General features: G+C 41.6%; 1 long non-coding RNA gene across 1 annotated transcript in view; it reads left to right on the top strand.

Moving 5' to 3' along the window:
• Positions 1–16,978, top strand: part of LOC147707030 (uncharacterized) — a 121,204-nt gene extending 104,226 nt beyond the window's left edge. Inside the window, exons 2-3 of the long non-coding RNA XR_015296435.1 lie at positions 13,822–13,891; positions 16,888–16,978. This is a non-coding gene — a long non-coding RNA (uncharacterized LOC147707030). The remainder of the gene's footprint in view (positions 1–13,821; positions 13,892–16,887) is intronic.
• The last annotated feature ends 1,138 nt before the right edge of the window (positions 16,979–18,116 follow it).

Genomic DNA, 18,116 nt, shown 5'->3' with positions numbered 1-18,116 from the left:
TGAAAGACAGTCACACATTCGAAATAGTCTGCCTCACTTCGGCATGCTTAACCCTTTCACTGCGGCGGCAAATCCGCCGCAGTGCTAGGGGGTTGTGGGGGTCGCACGGCTCACCTGCGCTCGTGACGGAACCGCTCCGTCACATGCCTCCGGTGAGCTGTGCTAGTGACGGAACGGTTCCGTCACGAACGCGTCCGCTCTACAGAACGCGCCGCGCAGGCGCAAAATCAGCGCCGCGCTGGTGCGTCGAGCGGGCCGTGACGGAACCGTTCCGTCACTAGCACAGCTCACCCGAGGCGCGTGACGGAACGGTTCCGTCATAAGCGCCGAAGGGGTTAAAAGGACCTGGACCAACATACTTCCAAAGTAAAATCATTAGAAGCATGTCCTCTAGACTCTATGGCCAAAATACCTTTCTCCACATAGTCCTTAAAACAAACTATACTACCTTAGGAGGAAGAGGAGTCAAATCCCAAAGTACATGTAAGTTACACTGTTGTTCCACAAAAAAAAAAAAAATGGCTTGCAATATGTACACTAGAGCCGACAACAATGTGCTCACCACAAAGTTTCAGTTAGCATCAGGGATATTTGCATATTTGTCCTTCAATTACTCATAATTCTTCCTGCATCTGCACCTTCATGTTAGTGAAATGTCTCGAGGCATTTCAATTTTTCTGTAGTAGTTTTTTCTTTCACCATTTTACGAGGAAACCCAAGGAACTTTTGTTTGTTGTTGATCGTCTTCTAAATTAGGAAGTTGAACTTGTCCTAGTTGAACCTTTTCCTGGTACTCAAAATTCCTACTGCCTTTTCCTGTAGGCATATCTCATTGGGCAGTACTCTGTTCTTGGGTCTGATTGTCTTTAGCGAGTCTGCGCTTTGCAGGTGCGACTATATAAAATCGAACAGTAATAACTCAAGCTCAAAAGAACAACAAAGGCTCCTAGTTTTGAACAAAGATTCAAGCACAAACAAAACTAAGAGAAATAGTACGAGCATACAATATGTCACAAAGTGACAACTGTAGGTCTGTGTCTTACTTTACCTCTCCCTGTATAGTTTATGAAAGTTACGGGCACTTTACAGATTATCAACTGTTAACTTTTGAAATGAGCAAATATTTACCTGTCGCTACTTTGCAATTCACTTCTCATTTCCAATGCCCATGCCGCCTACCTATATGTTTCAAGTCAAACTTTGAAAGGTGAATTTGCCAGTGCTTGTGGTGATTTCTACTGAACCATATCTTGTTTTCAAATGTAAGATAAGGAATTTATGTATAAAATCAATGTGCCAACATCCATACTTTACTGACGTCACAAACATTTAGGGGATTGAGAGTGGCACAAGGGAAGCATTGTCTCAGGTATTATTTAACATCTTCAAGAAACATTTCTTAACTTCCTGAGAGCCAGAGGGGTTTGGCTATCATGTGTATGCAGTTTATGCACAGCTGTACCTTAGGCTCTCCGGAAATAGAAACAAGTGGATCTTGTCACAGATATCATGCAAACATTCGAGGAAAGGGTTTATTTCAACCTATTATGCTTGAATGCTTAAAAGGATAGAATAGCTGACCATTTACTTACCATCCACACTATTCAAAGTTAGGTAAAACTCTAAACCTCAAAAGGCTTACATTCGGATATCTCATTTGCTTCTCAATTCCAGGAAAATGTAGTATTCTGTATGCTATATCACCAGTCGGAATCTAACCTAAGGATAGTTAGACATATTAATATCTGGCCAGCAGTATATAATGGAATGCACATTATGATAGGATGAAGGCATACCCAGTGGTTAATTCAGAGCATTCAATTATTCTAAAATAACACTGGGTGACTGGTTACATAGACTTGAGGAATATGCATATTGTAGTATTCCTTCCCTCCTAGGTTACATTAGAATTGTTATGGTTCTTCCTTGCTGAACATTCCATGTCTGGGAGTTGATCAGTAGGAGCCTGTATCTCAATGCTTGTGGTTGTCTAAGCTGTTTCCTCTACAATAAATCTACCTTCTTCAATCAACACCTTGTTGGGGATTTCTACACATATAAACTTTGTGTTAACATGTTTTCACTGGTTTCCAATGAGAGAAATATTCCAGTTGAAATATTTCACACAATTCCACATCGCAAAATCAGTAAAAGCATACAGTATTGTTAGAAACATGCATTTTTCACAAAGAAAATCTATTTATTCTCTAGAATATTCACACATACACCTTTTCTAGCTACCTACCGACACAGTTGTACGAAACAATATCATATTAAAAAATATCGTCTGACATACATGTCATATCCAAAACATTGTTTAAAAAAATATCGTCATTGGGTGTAGAATTGCTAATATTCTCTCCAATTAGGTCATATTTTGTAAATGATATTTAGAGTTCTATGTTTAAGTCAGCGCTTGTGACAACAATAATCTGGTATCACACTAGACAGATACAACTAAACATCTAGTGAGACCAGCTCCTTACACACAATAATAGTTGTTCTGTTAAAGCCTGATTAAAGTGGACCTTGGGGTAATAAGCACAATAGTGGTGGCAACAACTTTCCCAGGTACCTTTTGCAACAACTCCAACAAATTAAATAATATGTATTCTTTACTGAATTGGCCCCTAAGAGTAACAGATTTACAATATTGGTGCTTGCTATGACTAACGGATCATAGCCCTTGCTTATGGCATGTTTATTTTATTTCACGTTAATTCAACTTTAACCTCTTTAGTCGAGTGCCTCGATAATGGCTAGGTTGTCAATGTATCCCTTGGTACCTTGGCCCTTTATGTGTTTTTTTTCCATTTTAATTCCAATGGGATTCTTTTATCTTTGATGCCCAAAAAATTGCTGAATATAATTACACTCAATTTGGCATGAAGGTAGAACCTTACGCAAGGATTGGGGGTTTTCCTATTTGGTGTAAATTTGTTCAGTAGTTTTTTGAGAAATTAGCTAAAATGGCTTGGGTTGGGCATGAAAGAGCTAAAACTCATAAACTTTAGAGTTATCTAGCTAGGTCCGCGGATCCTCCAAAGGGATCTCATTGGCACCCACAATACTGTAAGAAAGTGTGGCTTCACTTACGGATGCTGTACTGCTTCTGATTTTCCATCTTGAAATGAGATAAATGTGATAACCCAAATTTTCCCCCTTTCCGCAATATACTCAATATATTGTGACATTTCTCACAAACAAACCAACAGGTTGAAGTGTGTATGTGTTTAAGTGGTATATATACAGCGTGAACTTAGCCAAAAGATAGCAGAGCACTGTACAGGGTCAAGTACAAGCATAAAAGTCAACAAGTAATAGGAGAGGTAGCAGGTTTGTGGACTGTTAATGTATTGCCACATGGTATTCTTTAAAAGGTTGGTCTTCAACTTTTTCCTAAATTGGAACTTCAATGGGGCAGTCCTGATTGATTTGGGGGTGTTGTTCCACATCCAGGGTTCATATATAAAAACACCTGCTGCCTTGTTTTATATTTGTAAGGCTTCTGATGGTGTACCGGCTACAGGCATTTCAAGAATTACCATAGATGGCGAGCTTCTCTACAAGATAAGCGGGGTTGATGGTCATGATGGATTTGTAAATGATGCAGCTATTTGGAAGATGGTGTGGACTGGCAAGGGAAGCCAATGGAGTTCCATCAAGAACTGTTTTAGATATTACAAGCTTTCAATAAAACACATTTTGTAGCACTTCTGCAGATTAGAGATTTAGGACCTGATTCACAAACTGCACTTTTATTGTAAATTGTGTAGTCCTCCAGCAGTATTCCAAGGCTTTCTACAAACTGCTACACTTTTGTAACAACTTACAATTTTGCAGTAAGACCCTACCTCAATTATTTTCTATGGGAGGGTGTTGTAGTACCAGTTGTTGGCCATGTGCAGTGTTGGACAAAAGTGTAAACGTACTCAAACGTGTGTTACCAATGTGAATGAGGCCCAAGTTTCTAATAACTACCAACAATGGGCCCATGTTATGAGTTCCACAGGATGGATTTAGTGTTATTCAGCTCTGGTCTGCCTCAGTGGTGGATTTGCACTTTTCAGAGTCCTCTCTGTCAGGAATGGGATGTGCTCCCAGATGCTTTTAAGGGGAAGGAGACCTATTTCAAGGATTTGTTTCCAGCAATAGGTTTCAATAGTTTGCTTGGTTTTATAGCGAGTTCCATAGTAGTTCATCTAGCACCTGTATTGAAGACCAGTGTGTGACTTATATTTGCAGCTGGTTTGTGCATTCAGGTTTGTGTTGCTAGAAATCAAGGCTTGTTTCGGTACTTAGGGAGGAAAAATGAATGTAAATATTTAGGAATGAGGAACTCTCATGTTTTGAAGGCATTACAAAGGATTTTTTTTATTTCCTCTTTGTCTAGTGTAAGCCAGTGGATGTTCTTGAAGGATGCAGGGATGGGCTCCAAATTCTTTATGCTTAGATATAGCTGGCTCCTTGAGATTGCAGACGTTGTAATTTTGTGATCCCTTTCATTGGAGCTGCTTTACAGTGGTCAAATCTCTAAACCCCCAAACTATGTCAGTTTGTGGCATGGTAGCTATGAGAGCAGCTGTATTCTTTTTTGCAGCACTGCATGAGCCTCTGTGGTGATTTTACATTTACAAGAAAGTCTCTTGAGAAACAAGACTCAACATTTCTTGACTGTTTGAAACAGGATGAAATGGCCCCCAGTTTGTTGGGTCAGGCAAAAGGCATGATTTAATCTGAGGGGCCTCTTAATCTGACAATTGTAGTCACATTGCAAATTACACAGAGGTAGCGCTGTTTCATCCAGCTGTAGGCTCAAACTACCCTACCTGTAAAGATCCTGGAAATCATTTTTATACCCAGGCTCTTAAAATGTGTCCAATCCTTGTGCTTTATTGCAGCTTTCTTTAAAAGATACATCCTAAAGAGGGACTTAGCCGTTATACCCACAATGGCCTTTGAAGCTGAGATCAGTTGAAAAGGCCACCTTTGAAATGCACAGGCCCTCTCTAAATGTTGTCCTGTCTGCCATTACTGTGAGTCATGCTGGCTCACAGTAAACCCCTCCATCTCCCTGTAGCCAAATTGTGTACCAACTTGTCTTTGCCCTGCAGCTATGTATGTATCCTGTTACACCTGCAGCCCCTCCCTGTGTCCTCTATTTCCCCACGATGTGTCCCTTACAACCTTTCTGCATGTTCCTGACCTCTCCCTGACAAACCCCCACAGCCCTTCTTCGTTTGTCCCATCAGCCCCCCACAGTCCTTTGTTTGACACCGCTACTCCTGTATTTGGCATCATGCAATGGCCAATGCACCATATTACACCTATTTAGGCATGCAAGTTTGCTTGCCATGCTGTAAATTAATAACACAGTTTTCAAGGAATTAGAGTTTAACCCCTTCGCTGCTAGGCCTTTCCCCACCTGTGCTCAGCCTTTTTATGGCTATTTGGGGTAGTTCGTGCATAGGCCCCAGTAACGTTTTACCCACATAAGGTATCCACGCCAAATCTGTTTCCTTTTCTTCCAACATCATTGGAATTCTAAAGGTAACCAAGGTTTGTGGATATCCCTGGAGGGGAACCAAAAATTAGCCAAAATACGGCTACATTTTTTATTTTGTTTTATAAATGGGAAAAAAGGGCTCTTGATGAAAGTGTCTGTTTTTCCCCTGCAAATGGTATCAAAAAAGGGGTTCTGGGACTGAAATCACCATCTTCCCAGCTCTCAGGGACAAAAAGGCTTTTGTCATAAAACCAACATGTTTTACACTGTTTTGGCATTTTTCTGGGACATAGCCTATTTCTGGTATTTTTTGTGCTTTCAAACTCCTTCCACTTAATGGTAGAAATAGGTATGAAAGCAATAATGGATCCTATAAAGCTATTCATTTTACAAAAGTAGATAAAATTATAAATTCAACAAGGGGTCATTTGTGTAGATCCTTGAAGGTTTCTTCATAGAAACAAACAGATAAATGTAGGAAAAATTGAAAATTAGTTGAAAAAAACGCCATTTGTATCAACGTTTCCATTTGTAACTTCTTCTAATTAAACAGCTGTTTGGAAGCAATTATATTTGCTGGACCTTTCTGGTTCTGGGGATATATAGGACTTGTAGGTTCACCAAGAACACGATGAACCCAGAGCAAATAACTGAGCAGCATCTTGCAAGGGTTTTTTTATTATGTACCAGGTATGTAGCAATTATTTTGGGAAAATGTATACAGGGAAAAATCGGCATGAAAGACACCTATGTATTTCTTAAATGGGAACAAAATATAGAGTTTAGAAGCAGTAGATATTTGCACATTTACGAAATTGGGAGTACCCATACTAGCATGAGAATTATAGGTCATTTTTCAAATTGACTTCTTTTTTACACATTGTCTTTAATTTGGAAGGTAGTAACAGATTCACTACAATTCTGTGTTACCCTAAGGCTCCTGATAAAAATGGTACCTCACTTGTGTAGGTAGGCCTTGTGTCCACAACAGGAAATGGCTCAAAACGCAACGTTGACACACCACATTTTCACAGTGAAAATGACCCTGTTTTTGCAAAGTGCCTAGCTGTAGTTTTTTAACACTAGCTCTGTGGCACCTAGGGAAACCTAGCAAACCTACATATTTTTCAAAACTAGACACCCAGAGGAATCCTGGATGGGGTGACTTGACTGGCTCTCACCAGGTTTTTGTTTCCCAGAATCCCTTGCAAACCTAAAAATTTTTCCCAAAAATACATTTTCCTCACATTTCTGTGGTGGAAAGTTCTGGAATCTGAGTGGATCCACAGAATTCCAAGCACTCCACGCTCCCCAAAGTCTTCCCCAAAAAATGGTACCTCCCTTGTGTGGGTAGGCCTAGTGCCCGCGACAGGAAATGGCCCAAACGTAAGGTGGACACAACACATTTTCACAGTGAAAAATTACCCTTTTTTTGCAAAGTACCTTGCTGTAGTCTATGAACCCTAGCTCTGCCGGCACCTAGGTAAACCTAGTAAACCTATACTTTTTTCAAACTAGACACCCAGGGAAATCCAGGATGGGGTAACTTGACTGGCTTTCACCAGGTTCTGTTACCCAGAATCCCTTGCAAACCTAAAAAAGTGTACATAAAACCCACATTTTCCCCACTTTTCTGTGGTGGAAAGTTCTGGAATCTGGGTGAATCCACAAAATTCCACCCTCACCGCGTCCCCCAAAGTCTTCTGAGAAAAATGGTATCTCACTTGTGTGGGTAGGCCTAGTGCTAGGGACTGTAAATGGCCCAAAACCTATTGAGGCAACTTCAAAATGACCTATCACAAAACAACCTGGTTTTGCAAGGGGAGTCACCTGGGTTTTTGGCCCCGGACTCGGTAACCTTCTTAGAAAACCTACCAAACCCATACATTTCTTAAAATGAGACACCTGGAGGAGTCTAACGAGGTATGGTTTGCGTGGGTCGTCCAACGCCCTACAAACCTCAAATTTGGTCGAAAAAACCCCTTTTTTCTCAAATATCTGTGTGGGAAAGTTCTGGAATCTACATGGATCCACAAATTTCCTTTCACCCAGCATTACCTCAGATCTCCCGATAAAAAATTATATCTTACTCATCTGGGTGGGTCAAGTACCCGCCACAGACAAGGGCCCAAAAGGTATGGAGGAGACATCAAAATGACCTATCACAAAACAACCTGGTGTTGCAAGGGGGGTCCCATGAGTTTTTGGCCCCGGGCTCGGTGGCCATCTAGGAAAACCTACCAAACTCACACATTTCTGAAAACTAGACACCGGGAGGAGTCCAGCGAAGTATAGCTTGTGAAGGTTCCCCAACATTTACCGACCGAGAATCCCCTACAAACCTCAATTTTAGCTGAAAAAATCACTTTTTTCTCAAATGTCCGTGTGGGAAAGTTCTGGAATCTAAGTGGATCCACAAATTCCCTACCACTCAGCATTTCCTCAGGTCTCCCGATAAAAATGATACCTCAGTTGTGTGGGTGGGTCATGTACCTGCGACCGGCAAGGCTCCAAAACTTATTGCGGAGACATCAAAATGACCTATCACAAAACAACCTGGTTTTGCAGGGGGGCTAACCTGGGTTTTTGGCCCCGGGCTCGGTGCCCATCTTGGAAAACTACCAAACCCACATATTTCTGAAAACTAGACATCCAGGGGAGTCCAGCAAAGTATATCATGAGTGGACCCCCCAACATTTTCCTACCCAGAGGACACAGAAGACTTTGGGGAACGCGGGGTATGTAGAATTGTGTGGATCCACGCAGATTCCAGAACTTTCCACCACAGAAATGTGAGGAAAATGTGTTTTTTGGGACACATTTTGAGGTTTGCAAGGGATTCTGGGTAACACGGACCTAGTGAGAGCCAGTCAAGTCACCCCATCCTGGATTTCCATGGGTGTCTAGTTTTCAAAAATGTATAGGTTTGCTAGGTTTCCCTAGGTGCAGACAGAGTTAGGGTTCAAAATCTACAGCTAGGCACTTTGCAAAAAAGGGTCATTTTTCACTGTGAAAATGTGGTGTGTCCATGTTGCGTTTTGTGAGTTTGCCCCAATATTCCCCTGGGGGGCAGATCAGGGGCCACTGCCCGAGAAATACTGGAATTTCTCTGGGGGGTGGGGGTATAATCATGCCCCTCCACCCCTACACGAATAAAAGAAAATCCCTAGTTTCTAGTGTGCTTTCCCCCCGGGTAGAAATGAAACGCTAGAAACTGTTGCGGGGTTTGGTGGCATTGGCATACCCATTTAGGGCAGACCCTACCCAAATTCAAATTACCCACCCAAAAAACCCCTGGGGTCTAGTAGGCCTTTTGCCCCCCCTTCCCCTAGTGGGCAGATTGGGGCAACTGGCCCCATCTGCTCCTGGGGGGCTCAGAAAGGCTGTGATTGGCAGGGTGGAGCACTGGCATGCCCTTTTTGGGCAGCCCCCATCCGAATTAAATTGCCCCAAACAATCCTTGGCATCTAATGGGCTTTCTTCTCACCCTGGGGAGCAGACTGGGGGGGCAGAAAGTCGGTAATTGTGGCAGGGGTGGGGGCATTGAAATGCCCGTTTTGTGCAGCCCCCACCCTATAAATAAGTGCCTATAAAAAAAATCCCTGGCGTTTATTGGCTTTCTGCAGAAACACTGAATTTGACCAAATGTGTTGGGGGAGCAAATGCCCTTGCCCAAGGAGCTGCCCCCCCCCTCCTTGGTGTCTTGTGGGTGGATCCCTGAAGGCAATCCCCAATCCGGGATCACTAGGGAGGGATATTATATATAAGGGGAGATTCTCCCCTTTCCAATGATACCTCTCCCGTCTTTCTATGTACTCAGGGAGCTAAGATAGCCCCCTGAAAACCTGAAAAGTGAAAATGAAATGAGCCTAAACACTCATTTCATTTCAATGTCTGTGAAACGACGTCAGTGCGACGTGCGCGCTGATCATCATTACACAGAAACGGGGTGGGAGGCCTCGGGGAAAGAAATCCTTCTGGTGCCTGTACCAGAGGGATTTCTTCTATAATGGTGATAGATGCGCAGGAGCCGTCCAACGCACACGAGAACTTATGCTTCGGACGGCTCCTGTGCATCTGATGCATGGAAAGGGTTAAAAAGGTGTCATGGTGTACTTGAAAGGGATATACATTTTGTAAATCTGGGCTGTTAGTCCAGGGATTACCTGCAGCTCTCCTTTGTTGGTCTGCGAACCTGGGCTTTCAGACCATCCATTAACTAATTTAAAAAATAATCAAATTAAATTGAATGAGGGAGCTTTCTTTCTTACCATCGCTTTTAAGTTCACAGACCCTTTTTTTAACACAAACTTTATTGAATTTTGCTTTTTTAAACATTCAATATTGCAGGAGAAAAGTGTCCATCTTGGAAGCCTATATAATAGTATGCAAGCTGCAACACATTAACATATTAAATACTTTAGGTTTAATCTGAGGGTGTGCCAAATTGGAGTTTGGTAATAACCATGGACATAGGATCAATTATTCGAATGTAAAACTCTACCCACCCAAATCCCAACTCAAACTAACATATGTATATCTTTGAAAAGCAAGATCATTTTGTCGGCATATAGCGAGATGGTATGGAATGTGGTGTCCACTGGAATCCAGTTATGTCCTGCTTCCTGTCTAAGTCTTTGTGCTATGGGTTCCACAGCAAGGATGAAGAGGAAAGAGTGAAGATGACAACCCTACCTAGTGCCTCATTTAACCGGGCAGGCTTGGGAGATATGGCGACCCATTTTAGCCCACTCCATGGTGGCAGTATATAATAACTTGACCCATCTGGTGTAGGCCAGAGGTATCCTGAAATGTGCCAATGTAGTGGGCATGTAGTTCCAATCCAGGGAATCAAGGGAAACATGCATCAAGTAGAGAAGAAAGGCTTCCCTTGGAAAAAGGATAACACACACACTTCCACTCACTCGTACACTGCGCTCTTGAACCGAGAACTCTTGTATTTAATGGATGTGTAAATGACTAAAACTAAATATATGCCCCAAATCGAGATGTAGCGTTTGACATTGTTTTATTTTTTATATAAAAAACTCTGTCCTCCAGAGTATTGATAAAACTTTAACACATAAACAAAATCAATAAAATTCATACATAATATGCAAGAAGACTCATGACAAAATACACACTAAAGTAAAATCAGATGAGTCAAAAAATTATTTTCAATAGATCAAAACAGCGACTAATCAATTAAAATACCTATACTAGAGGAACCCTTTTGGCACAGTTACACATGAGCTGTTGCATAAGCAGATCCAACATATGACATCAGGTTAAAAACACTGGTAGGAAAACTATTTATTTCTTCCCAAGGTTCCTTGTAGTTGGATTCTAGTGGACTGGCGTCTACATGTTTCGGAGGTGTACAAATTCATTTTTAGACCCACCTTCTTCAGGACATAGAAAATCAGGGATTTTTTTCACCCTCAAAATTGTGGGTGTAGTATAATAATCTATACAGAAAAAGGGAAATATATTAGGAAAAAGATATGAGCACAGAGGGCTTTCCATTTTTTCTAAACTGTAAACACTTTGAACACTCATACCCCTTATTTACAAAAAAATCATTACTTTTTACATGCTGTCAACATGTTCCATTTTATTATTAAATAGAAATTTCACGCTACATCTCTATTTAAGATAAAATGGTGGGCTCCCCAATTATTTTATATAAAAAAGGGGTATCCCCTCCACATTACCACCTCACTTGCACTCCATCTGTATTTTCGCAGACTTCAAACTCACCACTCACGTTGTGTTGTAGCACAACTCCAAATCTGGCACTTATTGTTACCGCTTTTTTCCTTGACCACCGTTATTCCATTAGCATTGTGGTGGAAGCTTCTAAAGATAAAGCTAAACCAAAAAAGTTCCAGTATTAACTTTATATTAATTGCCTTATATTTATGTCTTTTACGAGGGATGTAGGGAATCCTACATTCCCATTCATTCGTATGGGCCTATACACTCATAGGAATGGGAATGCATTCACAATTTGCGATTACCAAATTGGTAATCGCAAATTGCAATACAATTGCAAGGGTTCTAGAAGGCCTAAGGCCACCCTGATGCACCCCCATGTGCACATGTGGCCCACACACATGCCCTAAGGCCATGTGTGTGCGTCACATGGCACTTGGAAAATGCACTTGCTTGCATTTTTCACAGGAATCGTAAATTACCATCAACTTGAACTTGATGGCAATTAGCGATTCCTAAATGCAAATTTGCATTTTGGAAATGCTACATGCATCGCATTTAGGATTTCCTAGATGCATTTGCAAATCACAAACATTGTGATTACCTATTTTGCGAATGCAATGCTTTGATGCATCAGGGAAGGCATTTTACCAGTTGCAAACAGGCGGATTCTGCAAATTGGCCCGCTTGCAACCAGAAAAATGCATGTGCCCCCAAATGCTTGATGGATGTCTAATGATAGTTTAGGTCCACAGACCGTAAGCATCTAATTGACCAACTGCAACAGAGAAAAATGTGTTCCTGTCACCATTGCAAGATGTTGGGCTCAGTGCCTTGTCCTAAAAAACGAAATACCTAGGAATGATAAGGGACAGGATTGCCATCCAGTGCTGGCTCTTCCACAGTGGCGGAAGAGTGTCGCCCCACTGGCTCAGAGCCAGCAGCTGAAAAATAAAATAATATTTTATTATCATGTTATTTTTCAGCTGCTGGCTGAGCCACCATGTGTTGGGAGGGAGGGCCAAGCCATGGGAGGGAGGAGGAATGGAATGATATGTGCACTTGTAAGTGTCCATGTTTGTTTGATCGGCCGCCTTAGGCTGGCCAAAAAGACATGTGCAGTATTGCACAGCCATTATGGAGAGAAAGTTCAGTTTTAAACCATCCCGCTCAGGCCAATCCCTTTGCTGCTCTAATGGTTGGTCATAGTCTGACTAAATACTGCTCTTTAAATCATTAGTAGCCTAGGCTACCTGAGGACCTTTTGGCCTACACTAGACCTTTGTTCTACACACCGCCTAATACTACCCCTGGTCTTACTACTGGGGTCCCCTTGTTCTTTAAACATAGACTCATGGTTGGTATTAGCATGAAAGAATCTGCTGGGACCAGCAAGCAAAGGAACACAGAGGCGGCGAGGTGGCTGGCAGCTTTAGGTAAGTCTTTATTTTTTTAAAATATTAACCCCCCTGCGCTGCCCCCACAACTCTATCCACTCCACCAATTTTTGTTTGTGTCGGCCATCACTGTTGACATCCTCTGCCTACTTGGCTCATGTGGGGGGTAGAGTGGCCCCTGATATAAAAATACAAATTATAAATATTGCTGCAGGGTCCACGGACTTCGAGGCAGGGTTTGAAGACCTCAATGTGGCGCTTAAGTTCACAAACCCTGGCTCATGGTCCAGAAGCCCATTTGGACTCAAGGGACCTTGTTCAACATCCTAGATGGTTTGTGGACCTGGGACTTGGTCTGAGGATCCTACAGAAGGTCCAGCAAGGGTACATGAGTCTGGGGGCCATAAACCTAAAACTCATCCAAAGGCCATGCTCATCAGTAGGTGGCTGCGATGCAGTCAACCTCTGCACGGCATGGCTGAAAGCAATGCACAGCAGGGATAGCCGGCCATATGGAGGTTGGACAGAGGCATGGTTGACGTGGAGATATGGTTAATATTGGGTATAACATCTTAACAAAGATTAAAAAACCCTCAGAATTTAGCTTACAAAACTACAATTAAACTGCAGTTCTGGTAAGGAATTAAAACTGGAAAAACTCTAAAATTTTTAGGTTATGGTTGGTATCCGCAGAACTCCGATTTTCCCCTTTGTGATAATGCATTGAATATGTGCTGTTTCTGGAGCTTTTTTCTAAGCTTCCTATTTTGATGAATTTAGCTAGTTTTGTTTTTATGGGTATTTGTTTCATATTTCCTATTACGTTTTTCGAACATACTCCTCACTCGCTGTGGACCTATCCGTGCGTCATTTCTCAAATGTATTAATGTCTTTTTATGCTGTTATACTTGGCACTTCATAGATATTCTCTAATCACTCACTTGCTGGTCTAGCCCAGCTATCACATATGAGGCAAGGAACCATTAGGGAAACCTGCTTACATCTGGGCAATGGACGGATTGACATCCTAATCTAGCCAATGTACCACACGTGCATTGTGGGAAAGGTCCACGCGTGTATTTAGTATGTTGTCACTTGATCTTTATGCCTTTAACTGATTGATATTTTGAAAAAAATACTTAACTTTGGCCAAATAGTAACCAATGATATAATTCTCATATGTTTATTTATTTAACTCTTTAGAAAGCCTGCTGACATGAAAGAAGCTAATGACTAATTTGATTCAAATACCTACAGTTGACGTTTAATTGATGTAAGTTTGGTTCGCCTCAAGCTATGCACATCAGTGTTTCTGTTTTCGTGGGTTCTGCATATCTGTATATTATTGTGAATAGATTTTCATCATAATACTATTGTATATCTTACATCTTTAGTTGTATTTAACATACACCCCTGTAGATCATTTACTAGCTCCGGGTTCTTATTTTCCATCATGATAATAATAATAATAGCTCCGAAACAAGATGGAATCAACTAAGTGCATTACTGTAGCTTCCTTTAATGTCACACAAATTTACTATAGTCACTGTTCCTTCTTACCTGCTTTATGTTTTGCAAAGGTATCATGAATATGTCTTAAACAACACATTTTTCTATTTGTCTCCATTTTGAAACAACTTGTTGACCATCCTAACTTTATTTCACAGATTTAAAAAAATTCTACAGTGACATGGCAGGATGCCCAGCACTCAGTGTTTACTTCTGCCACATTGGTGAACCTACTTTTAGCAAGAGATACCCTCTGACACAGGAGAGATCTCTAAATTGAGTGGGCAGTTTTCAACTAGGCAGTGGAAGTTGGGGTTCACTGATGTTCCAGCAGACATGATCAGTCTTCTTTCCACTTCTTAATGAGGCCATGTATTCCATTTATAATGGCATACAAGTATATAATTTTATGATACCTTGGCTGTTAGAAGAGTCTTGTTATCTAACCTTAAATGGAATCTCAAAGAATCGTCCAGATTTAGAATATTTTAATGCACACCTTATCTGTTTAAAACAGACCACTATAAAATCATTACAAAATCTATTAATTCAATCATTCTTATGTGCAATCCATTGTCATTTATCCTCATTGAGAATGTAGAGACTTATTCCCATTCTAGGTTAAGAAAGATCAGGACGGCAACTAGAACATGACATGTATGCTCCGAGACGCACATAGCCGAAAAAAGTGTGCCAATTATCCATGATATCACAGCGTTAATGACAAATCATTAGGAATGACACTTTGTACTCCTCTTTTCTCTATATAAGACCATAACCCTATTTATTTGACACAGTCTCCCAACCCATCCTCATCCAACATCTACACCACATCGGAAATCCCGGAGCATGCACTCCTATGTGCACAACTCCACTCTATGCCACTCTGCGATATTGCACTGTAACCCACTGCATTCTTTGTCAGTACTCTGTACACCAATGCACTTTACTCTGTAACACTCAACTCTATGCCCCTGCACTCTACACCAATCCACTATGTGCTACTGCGCTCTACACCACTCTACTCTTACCACTGCACTCTATGCACATATACTCTATTCTGCATCACTGTACTCTTCACCACTGCTCTCTTCACCACTCTACTCCATTCTACACCACTGTACTCTATTACTCTCCTGTGCAACACAGCACTCTCTGCCACTGAAGTCTACAGCACTCTACTCCACTCTGCTCCACTCCACTCTGTGCTGCTGCGCTCTATGCCACTCTACTCCTAACCACTGCACTCTATGCCAATGCACTCTACACAACTGCACTCTGTCACTGCACTCTGTCTGCATTACTATACTCTACGCCACTGCTCTCTTTGTCACTCTACTCCAGTCTACACCACTGCACTCTAACATTCTTCTTTGTAACCCTGGGCATAGTTTGCGAAGTAGCGCTACGCCTAGCTATGCGAAGTGCACTTCGCACTACACGAGCTACGTGAACTGTGTAGTGCACTGTGCAAAATGCTGTTTACACTGATTGCACAGTGCAGGATGCTTGTCCACACTTTGCAATCAGTGCAAACTGCATCTTACACAGTGCGAGCAGTAGTTTTCTGCCGCTCGAGTAGATTTTTACTCGAGTGGCAGCTTTCTCAACGTAGACTCGTAGTTTCTCATCGCGAGCGGTCGCGAGCATACGTGACCACTTGCAATGAAAAACCTGACCTCCACGCACCAAGAAGCTCGCCGGGAGGTCTATTTTCCATGCTCGTGATCGGCATCTTGATGTTGCTGATCGCGGACGTGGAAAAAGTCTCGCCGGGATGTCATTTTGCTTGCTCGTGCTCCCTAACTTGACGTTGAGGACTGCGAGCAAGCAAAAAATGACCGCTGCACTATGCTACGTGTGTTTGCACTGTGCTACGTGCAATTCGCGAAGTAGCGCAAACTTCGCAAACTACGCGAGCATAGCGTAGGGCTTTGCCCAGGCTTACTTCTTTGCAATACTGCACTACCTACTACCAAACTCTATGGCACTATACTCTACTCTGCACCATTCTATTCTGCTGCACTCTGCACCACTCTATGCTGCTCTGCACCACTTTACGCCAATGCACTATATGCCACTCAAATCTGCTCTGCACTCTTCGTCACTGCACTATATGCCACTCAACTGTACTCTGCACCATTGCCCAAAGCATCACTCAACTCTACACCACTCTACTCTTCTGCACTATCTCCCACTGCACTCTAATCTGCGCTGCGCCACTCCACCCTGTGCAACTTCACTCTGCGCCAATGTACTCTACTGTGCACCACTCTAATGTGTGCCATTGCATTCTACGACGCTGCATTGTTTGTGGCTGAATTCAGTGCCACTGCACTCTGCACCACTATACTCTTCAACACGTTAAGCCAATGCACTCTACATCAGTTCACTCTGCTCTATGCCACTCCAGTGCCCTCTACTCTAAGCAATACCACACTATGGCACTCCAATACACAATACTCTATTCCACGCCACTCTACAGTACTCTACTCCACTCTTCGCTATTCCAATGTATGACACTCCACTTTGTGCCATGCTGAACAGCAACCACTCTGGTGTACAACATAGCTAAAACACATTGCCAAAGCCAATAGCTCTTGCATAGGTTAGACCTATTGGCTTTCCCAATGCTTGTTTCTATTTGCAATCATCCCAATAGTCTCAAAATCATTACTGGAGCATAGTCTGATTAAAAGTCAGTATGTGTACAAGAATAAACAGTCTTTGGTAAACATCTTTTCTTTTTATGTTTCCCAGGACAGATGCCACATTCTGCAAGAATGTTATCCTTATGCATTTACCTCTGGCTTATATTTTTCCTGGAAATCAATGTTTTCTTCGTGAGCACCAACAATAAAGTCTCGATCCAGGTATGGCGGCAGTACAGGACCAAGATAACGAATTCTCAGATATTTATTCAGACAGTACCATTTTTAACCTATGCATTTTTATATATTCCTAATTAAAAAAGAATGTTTATTTAATATGTCATCTCAACAAAAGAGAGGTGCCCTTTCATACCAAAAGAGGTAGGGCACTAATTAGACCAAGAGTCGAAAAATAGAACCCCCTTTGGGCCAAATTTATTATATATTCCAAAAAATCACGGTACAGAAAAATTCATTATTAAATCAACAACTCTTCAACATTATTAAAAAAAGAGCATAAAAACAGCATACAGAAAAAATACATCAAGTTTAAAATTCATGTAAACAATGAAGGATAAAATATATAATTATTAATAAACCCTCATTCAACAGAAAACAAAGTGGGAGAGTACATTAGACAATTTTATCATGTCATTGAACAAAGACCAGTCTGTAACAGATCATTTGTTTAGTCGGAATCTTTTTTAGGTTTGGTTCTCGCATACTAACAAACATTTTGGTGGGTACTAGGATATTTACAGCCACCTTCTTCCGGAAAAACGATATCTCCCAGCCACAATGTATTCTCTCTATTCCTCAAGAGCAGAAACTCTTAGGCACACTCAAAGAAGTTTGAATATTCAGGGGATGAAGGTAAGTATTGATGAATATATGCCCCTTCGTATGGCTCCACATACACCTGTATTGGTTTCCAGATTAATGATATTAGATGGAGGTAGCACTTTTCTAATAGATTTCAGTGAGTGTCGATGCACCTCCTACAGGTCAAGTAAAGCCACTGTTGTCTCAATTCTATGGGCTATCCACTATCTGATGGGGGGAAACCTTTGTGGAGCCATGTGAAGGGGCATATATACAGCAATACTTACCCTCATCCCCTGAATATTCAAACTCCTTTGAGTCTGCCTAGGAGTTTCTGTTCCTGAGGAATAAAGAGAATAAATTGTGGTTGGGAGATATATTTTTCGCTGAGGAAGGTGGCTGTGAAATCCTAGAACCCACCAAAAGTATTTATTTATTTATTTGATTTATTTATTTATTTGATTTGTATAGCGCGTTATAGCCACCGGGGCCTCTAAGCGCTGGTTGTCCAAATTA

This window comes from Lissotriton vulgaris, chromosome 6, assembly GCF_964263255.1.
Source record: "Lissotriton vulgaris chromosome 6, aLisVul1.2, whole genome shotgun sequence".
Lineage (NCBI taxonomy): Eukaryota > Metazoa > Chordata > Amphibia > Caudata > Salamandridae > Lissotriton > Lissotriton vulgaris.
Note: the sequence above shows the minus strand (reverse complement) of the source record. Positions and strands in the feature narration are given on the sequence as shown.